The sequence below is a fragment of the Ips typographus genome, linkage group LG5 (assembly GCF_016097725.1).
Source record: "Ips typographus isolate SLU linkage group LG5, UJ_Ityp_2.0, whole genome shotgun sequence".
Lineage (NCBI taxonomy): Eukaryota > Metazoa > Arthropoda > Insecta > Coleoptera > Curculionidae > Ips > Ips typographus.
This window is the reverse complement of record NC_138426.1, coordinates 6,268,175-6,279,219: the sequence shown is the minus strand read 5'-3', so window position 1 is coordinate 6,279,219 and position 11,045 is coordinate 6,268,175. Positions and strand designations below refer to the sequence as shown.

The window sequence follows — 11,045 nt, the reverse complement described above, 5'->3', positions numbered from 1 at the left end:
AGTGGTATTGTGAATGACAACACCAAATATAATATTGTTGTGGCTAACCTAGACTTTAACCAAGTCCAACTCGTGCGTGACTTAATAGCACAACCTCCTACTGCCAATCAATATGGAACTATTAAGCAGGAACTCATACAGAGACTATCCGCTTCTCAACACCAAAAAATCCACCAGCTTCTTCAACAGGAAGAAATGGGTGATCGAAAGCCATCCGAGTACCTCAGGAAGCTGCAGAGTTTAGCACCAACTTCCCTTCCAGAGGACTTTCTCAGAACATTATGGACTGGAAGACTTCCCCAGCAGATTCAGACAATTCTAACCACTCAGGAAGGTATGTCACTAGACAACTTAGCCAAATTAGCTGACAAAATTCATGAGGTATGTACACCATCTTTAGCTTGTACAGTTTCTAGTGTAGATTCTGATATACACAAACAATTGGCTGAAATTGTTAAGCGTCTGGACAGATTGGAGACCAAAAGTTGTTGTCATAGACAACCACGCTCCAGATCTAGGACATCAGAGAGAACGACAACCAACAGGGCCTCGAACCAAAGTACTCTTTGCTATTATCATTCCAGATTCGGTGATAAAGCAAAAAAATGTAATAGCCCATGTTCTTTCACTATCTCGGAAAACTCAAGGGGGGAGAACCAGTAGCGGCGGGTTTTCTACCCTCCTCAAACCCGCGCCGCTTATTTGTGACTGACAATTCATCAAAAATTCGTTTTTTAGTGGACACCGGCGCCGAGGTTTCCATTTTTCCATACACTTTGCTTAAAGAAAGGCGTCCTCGCTCCAATTACCAGCTTTTGGCAGCCAACAACTCAGAAATTTCGACCTACGGACAGCGTACTTTCACCTTGGACTTTGGACTTCGCAGAAGCTTTCGTTGGACATTTCTTGTGGCCGATGTTTCACATCCAATTTTGGGAATCGACTTTTTATCTTTTTACAACATTATTGTAGATAGCAGAAAGCTCGCAATCTTTGACAGGACAACTGGCCTATCAACCATTGGAAATAATGCCAATTCTTACGGTCCTTTCATTCAAACTATGATTGTCCTTACAGAGTACCACAAACTTCTCAAAAATTTTCCATCACTTACCCAGCCACGCAACCAACACTCCAAAGCCAAACACAACACTGTTCATACCATTATAACTACCCCTGGCCCACCTGCATCAGCTCGCCCTAGACGTTTGGCACCTGACAGACTTGTCATCGCCAAAGAGGAGTTTCAATCCATGTTGGAACAAGGAATCATCCGCCCATCAAAAAGTAGCTGGTCCTCACCTTTGCATCTTGTTCCCAAAAAGGACACTTCTTGGAGACCGTGTGGAGACTATCGAGCTCTTAATGCTCGTACCGTTCACGATTCTTATCCGATCCCCAACATCAAGGACTTTACTCATGGATTGGCCAACAAGAAACTATTTTCCACCCTGGATTTGGTTCGCGCTTACAATCAAATACCGATTGCTGCTGATGATATACATAAGACTGCAGTGACAACACCGTTTGGTCTGTACGAATTTGTGTACATGTCCTTCGGGCTCAGAAACGCTGCTCAAACATTTCAGAGGTTTATGGATGAAATTTTCCGTGACTTGGATTTCTGTTTTGTCTACATTGACGACATCCTTGTTGCCTCTGAGTCAGCCGATCAACATTTAGAACATTTACGTATGGTATTCGAACGTTTATGCCAATATGGAATTTTAATAAATTCGTCAAAATGTGTTTTTGGCCAAAATAAAGTTCTTTTCTTAGGTCATGAAGTTTCGGCAGAGGGCATCAAACCAACAGACGAGAAGTTTTCTGCTATACGGAATTTTACCAAGCCCAACAACACTCAGCAACTTCGACGGTTTCTTGGGATGTTAAATTTCTACCGTTCATTCATTCCCAAGGCTGCTGAGCTTCAAGCACCATTACATGACTTACTTAAAGGTAAGCAAAAAAAACAGCAACCAATAACTTGGACTGATGTTGCAGTGAAGGCATTTGAGAGCTGTAAGGAAATCCTCGCTGAAGCCACCTTTTTGTCACATCCCTTACCTTCTGCTCAACTCATTCTGTCTACAGATGCGTCGGATTTTGCTGTAGGAGCCTCCTTACAACAAAAGAACAATGATCAACTTCAACCATTGGCTTTTTTCTCTCAGAAGTTAAATACTGCTCAGGCTAAGTATAGTGCTTATGACAGAGAACTGTTCGCCATTTATGCTGCTATTAAACACTTTCGATTCATGTTAGAAGGCCGCAGATTTACTGTTTTTACTGACCACAAACCAATCACTTTTGCTTTCTATCAAAAAAGTGACAAGTGCACTCCTAGACAGTTTCGATATTTAGATTTCATTGCACAATTTACCACTGACATTCGCCATGTTCAAGGTTCAGACAACATAGTAGCAGACTACCTTTCCAGACCTGAAATCTCGAGTATTGAAGATATTCAGATTAATTACCAAGCAATAGCTGCAGATCAGACTGACGACGCAGAACTAAACCAGCTGCTTACTGACTCCAGTTTAAATCTTCAACAGATTCAAATCCCAGGCACTGATGTTCAACTTTACTGTGATGTTTTTGAAAATAAATTTCGTCCTTATATCCCAGAAAAACATCGACTTAGTATTTTCAGAAAGCTTCATGGAATTTCTCACCCCGGTGTTAAGGCAACCATCAAGCTTCTGACCAGTCGTTTCGTATGGAGAAACATCAAGAAAGAAGTAGCCCTTTGGAGTAGGCAATGCCTCAACTGTCAACGCTCCAAAATCAACCGACATACTAAGACAGCTCACCAGAAAATTTCTATGCCTGACTACAGATTTGACCATGTCCACATCGACATAGTTGGACCATTGCCATCGTCCAGTGATTTTCGTTATGTGTTAACAATGATGGATCGTTTCACTAGATGGCCCGAAGCAGTTCCAATTAAAGACATGTCAGCAACCACCATTGCATCCACCTTTATTTCTACTTGGATATCGCGTTTTGGTGTACCCAGCAAGATTACTTCGGATAGAGGGAGACAATTTGAATCAAGCTTGTTCAAAGAACTTTCCAGATTCTTGGGTATTCTGCACATCAAAACAACATCATATCATCCTCAAGCAAATGGTTTTATTGAACGTTTTCATAGGACCCTTAAAGCAAGCCTCATTGCAGCCAAGTCGGATCGTTGGACTGAAGTTTTACCAATAACCTTATTGGGTCTTCGAAACATTTTCAAAGAGGACATTGATTGTTCACCAGCTGAGCTTGTTTATGGAACCACTCTTAAACTACCAGGAGAATTTCTAAATTCATCCACTGAACCAGCCAACGAAAATGAGTTGGTCAGCAAACTCAGAGCAACAATGTTAGAACTTCAACCTAGACCAGCATCTGATCATAGCAAGATTAAAACTTTTATCTCCAAGGACCTTTCAAGTTGTTCCCATGTTTTTGTGCGAAATAATGCAGTAAAACCACCTTTGACAGCGCCTTACTCTGGACCCCATCGTGTTATCTCCAGAAGTGACAAGTTCTTCAAGATTGACCTTGGCAATCGTAGTGACAACATCACAATAGACCGCCTAAAGCCCGCCTATCTGCCAGATGATTTCCAGATCCAGTCCGAACATTCGTATGCGCGCCTTGAAGAAGTTCGAAAATCTCCCGCAACGTTGCCAGCTAAGACAAGGAAAACAGTTCGTTTCGCGACTTTGTCGCTGGACGGGGGGTACTGTGGCGACACTGTCAGCAGTGTCAGCCGGCAAGAAGCAAAAAGAAGAATAGGACGCAAGGACCTGACTTCAGGGCGATGACGAGACACTTTAACTCAGGATTACAACACAAGATGGACGATTCTTGCTCAATGCTTACGTTTTTCGATCTCAATCATTTTCTAGTTAGTTCCTACAAAAATCTGTTATATTTGATTCTACATTGAATTCGAAGGGATTCAATAAAGTGGAGTGTTAAGTTGGTGAAGATTATTATTTTCCTTCTCCTTCTATGACACCCTTCACTCCTTATGTATAATCTATCGATATTTTGCCCCTTTCTATTTGTGACGTGACAGAACTGATAGACACTTGCAAACGTCAGTTGTCAAAAAAATAATAATATACACCGTGTGTGCGGGAACACATGTAAAAAGTTACGAAAGCATAAAATTTTAATTAAATTTGTTTAAAACGCATACAAACTACTATTATTAATACGAATACAGTCTACTCTAATTAGATCTTCGATAAGATCCCACATTTTTGGTCCTTACGAGCGAATATTCGAAAATACGTAAAGGTCATTGGCCCCAGAGTGCCCCAGAAGGAAAATTGCCTGCTGGATACATACATTCCTCATCTACAATCCTACATTTGGACTTTCTTCAAGTATAAGGACGTAGTACTCGTAGTACTAGGAGAAGAAGCGGAATCCAAAGCAAAATACAAGTAAGGTCGTATCCTTAAACTTAAACTTGCCCTAAATTAATCACCAAACACCGTTAATCAATCCATGCATGCCCATCATATTGTCCAAAGCCTCTACTAGAATGAAGTGTACCAGAAAACTAGTTCTTTCAATTATTAAAACTTGTCAATATAAATTAAAAAAGAAAAACAAACAAACATAATGGATTCTCAAACACAAGACTTAGCAGGTTAGCACTTAGGCGAGGTCAGTTAAAGGCTACTTTAACAAGGTTTTGTTCATATGTCAATGGTCACAATCCAGACATTATGAGTTTAAAAATACGAATCAGTAAGCTTGAAGCAACTTGGGCAGAGTTTGAGGAGCTTCAATCGAGGTTAGAAATATTAGATGAAAGCCAAGAAAGTGAGAGGCAATTCTTTGAAGAGGATTACTTCAGTGCAGTAGCACAAGCATCAAAATTAATAGAATCACATGATCAAAACAGCACAGTCAATATAAATAATTCTACTCCTTCTAGTTTGTGTCAGCAGCATGCTATGTTTCCAGCTAATCAAGCAAGTAATAACACAACTAAGCTCCAGGCTATTTCACTACCTAAATTTAGTGGCTCTATAGATAAATGGTTACAATTTTTTGAAATATTCCAAGCATTGGTGCATAACAATGCAGAATTAGCAACCATTCAGAAATTTTATTATTTGCAGTCTTGTCTGTCAGGTGAAGCCATGCAAATCTTACAGTCTTTAGAAATTTGTGAAGCCAACTATGAAAAGGCAATTTTGTTATTAAAAGAGCGTTATGAAAATAAGAGATTATTAATAAATAATCACGTTCGAAATTTATTTGATATTACACGAATCGTAAACGAATCACATCAAGCTTTTCGAAAAGACTAATTGATCACTTAATGTGTAATCTAAGAGCCTTAGCAAGTTTAAATCAACCTGTTGATCAGTGGGACACCTTATTAATATTTCTGGTACTTCAAAAATTAGATAATAATACGAAAAGAGAATGGGAACAGTCTAACAAAGTAGAATCTCCTAAATTTGATGATTTTTTAACATTTTTAAAAAATAAATGTCAAGTGTTGGAAACTATAAGTAATAGCTACAACTTAGATAGGCAAAACAAAGTTCCCAATAAAGTTTTGGCTCATTTGGAGTTAAATGACTCTAAAGAGTTATCTTTAAAAAGTGAGACCAGGCGTAACCCTCAATCAAACACACAAAGGTGTTCTTTTTGTCGTGAAATAAATCACTTTACCTATAAGTGTTCAAAGCTATTAGCCCTTTCATTTCGAGAAAGATATCAACAATTAAGGAAAATTGGTATTTGCACGAACTGCCTTAAATATGACCACAACTCAGAAGTATGTACTGGAAGAGGTTGTAGGTTATGCAATAAAAAACTCAGAACAATTCAGTTTTACATGATCCAAATTTTAGATCAAATAATTCTAGTTCATTTGTACAAACCACATCACAGTCAAGGTCATTTACAGGCAACAATAATAATTGTAATGTAACGGTAACAAATTCTGATGCTGAAATGACATCTTCAATAATCAATCAACCTGAAGGTGGTTATGACTTGTCTGTAACTGAGTTGTCAAATGTTGCTGCTTGTAGTCATCAATTAGTACCAAAGGTAAATTTAACACAAAGTCCTAAATCACAAGTACTGTTAGCCACAGTAGTTGTAGATGTTCTAAGTTCAAATCATGTTTGGGTTCAATGTAGAGCATTATTGGATGCAGCAAGCCAATCCAACTTTTGTTCTAAAGAACTAGTGGAGCGTTTAGGCTTAAAGAGTGACAAGGTAAACATTCCAGTCTTAGGAATAAATAAATCTGCTTCGAACATAGTAGCAAGAACCTACAGTACAATTAAATCACAAAATGGTCATTTTCATTCAAAAATAATTTTTTTAGTAGTTGATCAAATAACTGCAGACTTGCCTCAAATAACATTTGATCAGTCCTGTTTAAATATTCCAGCAAATATTGAATTGGCAGATCCATGGTATAATGAGTCAGGACCTGTTGATATTTTAATAGGAGCTGAAATATTTTATCGCACTCTTAGTTCAGGGAAATTGCTGCTAGGTCCAAATTTACCGATATTACAAAATACTAATTTTGGCTGGGTGTTAGCTGGTCCAATTAGCGTTCAACCCAATAATCATATGAAAAATTTACAATGTTCCACTTCTTGTTTTTTGACGGTTAATGAGTTCTCCGATAAAGAAATAAATGACGTAATAAATCAGTTTTGGAAAATTGAAAATGTAGACAACTCTTTAGATAAATTAACTAATGAAGAATAAGATTGCGAACTCCATTTCAGAAAAAACGTGGAAACTGATCCTGCCGGTAGATTTATTGTAAAGTTACCACTAAAAGAAAATTATACCGACCTAGGAGAGTCATACTCAATTGCGAAAAATTGTCTTATGTCACTAGAGCGTAGGTTAGAACGAAATCCCGACTTAAAATGAAAATATACCGAGTTCCTAAACGAGTATGAGTCTCTAGGACATATGTCGCGTATAGATCCCCACTCTACAAATTCTGACGGTCCAATTGTTTATTTAAGTCATCATTCCGTATTGCGCGAATCGAGTACGACGACAAAACTCAGAGTAGTTTTTAACGCTAGTTTAAAAACATCGACCGGTTTAAGCTTAAACGACGTCTTAAAAGTAGGTCCGAAAGTTCAGCCCGATATCATCGACATAGTTTTACGTAGGAGAACTTACCCAATTTTAGTTATAGCGGATATAGAGAAAATGTACCGGATGATTTTAGTACATAAATAACAACGGGATTTTCAAAGAATTCTTTGGCGTGATAATCAAACGAACGAAATTATACATTTTCAACTTAACACCATTACATATGGTACAGCAAGTGCTTCGTTTTTGGCCACTCGTATTATACATGAAATTGGCCAAAGAGTGAAGGAATGTAATCCCGAAGTAAGCCAAATTATTAATAATTGTTTTTATATGGATGATTTAATTTTCGGCCATAGCGACACAAATCATTTAACGGGCTTAAAAGACGAAATAGACTCTGTTCTACAACGTTCTGGATTTAAACTCAGAAAATGGCTGTCAAATGATCATAAATTCAATGAAAACGCGTCCAATGTTACTCAAGAATCTTTTTGTTTTCGAGGAGAAAATGAAACTAAAGCTCTGGGAACTGTCTGGAACCCAGTAAGTGATACGATCGGCTATGCATTTACTGTAAATTTAAATACAAATAAAATAACTAAGCGAACCTTATTATCGAGTATCGGTCAACTCTATGATATATTGGGATTATCAGCCCAGTAATAGTGCAAGCAAAGTTAATTCTGCAAGAAGTTTGGAAACTTCAATTAGATTGGGATACTGACGTTCCAGAGACCATTGCTTCAAAGTGGAGAGACTTTGCGGAAAAATTGGAAGCCGTAAATAATATACGAATTCCCCGCTGCATAGGGCGTTATAATAGTTATTTACATTACTAGTGGGGTATGAGCATTTTTATAGTCACGAGTGGGAGAGTTGCCACGACGAGGTCGTAGACCGAGTTGTGGTGATCACACGAGTACGTTAATTTGCCATACCCCACGGGTGATGTACAACATTTTATCTACGACCATCAGAAGCAGCGTAAAGTAAGAAAAAAATTCATATTTTGTGCAATGTGAACTATTTAGGAACGTCTCGTATATGCTTGCTACGGGTAGTTATTTGTTACCCTTAAATCTTGTCATCTACGCTGTACTGTTTTGGTGTTGTTGCTATGGTGGCCATTTGTTTCCACATATCACTTAAGCGACAATTTAACAGTGTCAGTCACAAATTTTTAAAAGTGCATTTCGTTATGAACATGTCTGAAGAACTTCCGTCAGATATTGAAGAAGCTGCCGCAAACGTGGTATCTGGCTTGTTGCCTGCCAAGTCAAAGGAGAAATATGAAAAAATGTATCAACGTTTTGTCACCTGGTGCGAGACCAAGAACATGAAGAGTCCCTTTCAAGAAAAAGTGTTACTCGTGTACTTTGAAACCTTGGCATCAACCTATAGTTCATCCAGCCTTTTTTTTTTTTTTTTGTGTAAATTCGATCCAAGAACTTTCTAATTCAGGAATTCATTTCACTTTTAATATTCATAAAAAGTAAAATATAGTTATTATTTAAGATAGGTCTGTTCATGGTTTTATCAAAGTTATGTTTAAATTCAATAAACAATTACAGCACAAATTTTCATTTAAAGTTGTTTTATCGCACTAGTGCGATAAAATCGATTATTATCGCACTAGTGCGGTAAAATCGCTCATTACGTAACTCAAAATGAGCTATGTAATGAATGATTACCATGCTAGGAGTAGATAAAATATCTTTTTTGTATGGTTTTTGCGATGCGTCGGAATTTGCGTACGGAGCGTGTATTTACTACGTATCAAAAAATGTTGAAGATGAAGAAAGCTTCGTGTCAAATTTGTGGTGTGCTAAATCCCGTTTGGCCCCATTAAGTTCAGTCTCATTACCGCGCTTGGAATTATGCGGAGCGCTTTTATTATCGCAATTGATACAACGAGTAATTTTATCTAAAGATCTTTCATCCGCTGAGATAGTGTTGTTCTGTGATTCCACCATTGTGTTGGACTGGTTAAGTTCCGACCCAAGTAAGTGGAAAACGTTTGTCTCTAATCGCGTAGGTGAAATTCAACGGTTGACCAATGGATTTACCTGGACGCATGTCAACTCACATGACAATCCCGCGGATATTGTCTCTAGAGGCACCAGTCCTGAACAATTGAGTCAAGAAGATATTTGGTGGCATGGTCCGGCATTCTTGAAAAAACCGCGTAGCTGCTGGCCGGAAACGGAAAATGTTACAGTATCTTTCCCGCTCTTACAAAAGAAAATTGATCCTAGTGAAATTCTTTTTAAATGGTCTTCATTCACTAAGTTAGTGGGAATTTATAGTTATGTATTTAGATTTATTAACAATGTCAAACGAAAAGTTAGAGTCACTGGTCCTCTTACATCAAACGATCTCAACGAGACAGTGCTAAAATTATGCAAAATTATCCAAGCTGAACGTTTTGACTCAGAAATTCATGACTTAAAAGTTGATCGTATGATTCACAAAAACAGTAAAATTATAAGTTTGAACCCATTTCTTGACGATCAAGGACTATTACGAGTAGGCGGTAGACTTGAAAACTCACATCTAAGCTATGCTCGCAAACATCAACTGATTCTGCCAAATAAACATTGGTTTATTAGTTTGTTAATTCAATCGTATCATCATAAATTCTTACATTCAGGTCCTCAATTCATTTTAACACAGATTAGAGAAAGGTTTTGGATTTTAAATGGACGACATGAAGTACGCAGAGTATTGCGTAATTGTGTTTCTTGCTTTCGAGCTAAACCTGTTGAAGCTCAACAATTAATGGGCGATTTGCCTACAAATCGTGTCGCACCATCAAGACCTTTTGCCTGTTGTGGGGTTGATTACGCTGGACCTTACATGCTGAAGGACGGTAAAACTCGAAACAGAATGTTAATTAAATCTTACTTGTGTATTTTTATTTGTTTGTCGACTCGTGCAGTTCATGTGGAACTAGTATGTGATCTGAGTTCAGTTTCATTCTTGAACGCCTTTAAAAGATTTTCCTCTCGCCGTGGTTTGCCAAGTCACATTTTCAGCGACAACGGAACGAATTTTGTAGGAGCTAATCACGAGCTTCAAAAATGTTCCCAACTTGTTCGAGACTCTGTATCAAACCAGTACAATTCATATTTTTCTGAACATCAGATTACATGGCATTTTATACCGGCCAGATCTCCGCATCACGGAGGTATCTGGGAGTCAGCTGTTAGATCTTTCAAATATCACTTAAAAAGAGTAATGGGCGAAAATCATTTTAATTTCGAAAATTTTTACACTCTTCTCACTCAAGTAGAGGCTATATTAAATTCCCGTCCAATAACTCCTTTATCCAACGATCCTTCGGACTTGGAAGCGCTTACACCTGGTCATTTTTTGATTGGAAGCAATTTGGTATCCGTTCCCCAATCAGACGAAACTACAACTCTAAGTAATAGACTACGACACTTCAAACAACTCCAGCAGTTAGTTCAACGGTTCTGGGTAGTTTGGAGCAAAGATTATCTAAATACCCTACAACAAAGGTCAAAGTGGAGAACCCGTCAGGAGAACGTACGAATTGGAACGCTAGTTTTAATGAAGGAGGATAATGAACCACCCATGAGATGGCCATTAGGACGCATCCTTGCCGTTCATCCTGGAATTGACGATTTAGTGCGTGTTGTGTCTGTGAAAACTAAAAGTGGCATAGTGCGACGGTCAATAACGAAAATTTGTCCTTTACCAATCGAGAATTGATATTGGCATTTATTTCTACGTTCAAAGTTGTTAGTAGTTTTAAGTATATTTGAGCGTTATGCTTCAATGTTTGTAATGTTTGTTTTACATTTAGACGTTGAAATAAGGTTATTTCAAGGCGGCCGATATGTATAATCTATCGATATTTTGCCCCTTTCTATTTGTGACGTGACAGAACTGATAGACACTTG

The 11,045-nt window shown here is 38.0% G+C and overlaps 1 protein-coding gene across 1 annotated transcript in view; it reads left to right on the top strand.

Annotated features, from left to right (window-relative positions):
• LOC145729571 (rRNA methyltransferase 2, mitochondrial-like) overlaps positions 1–11,045 on the top strand; it is a 195,580-nt gene that overhangs the window by 152,868 nt on the left and 31,667 nt on the right. The window lies entirely within an intron of this gene.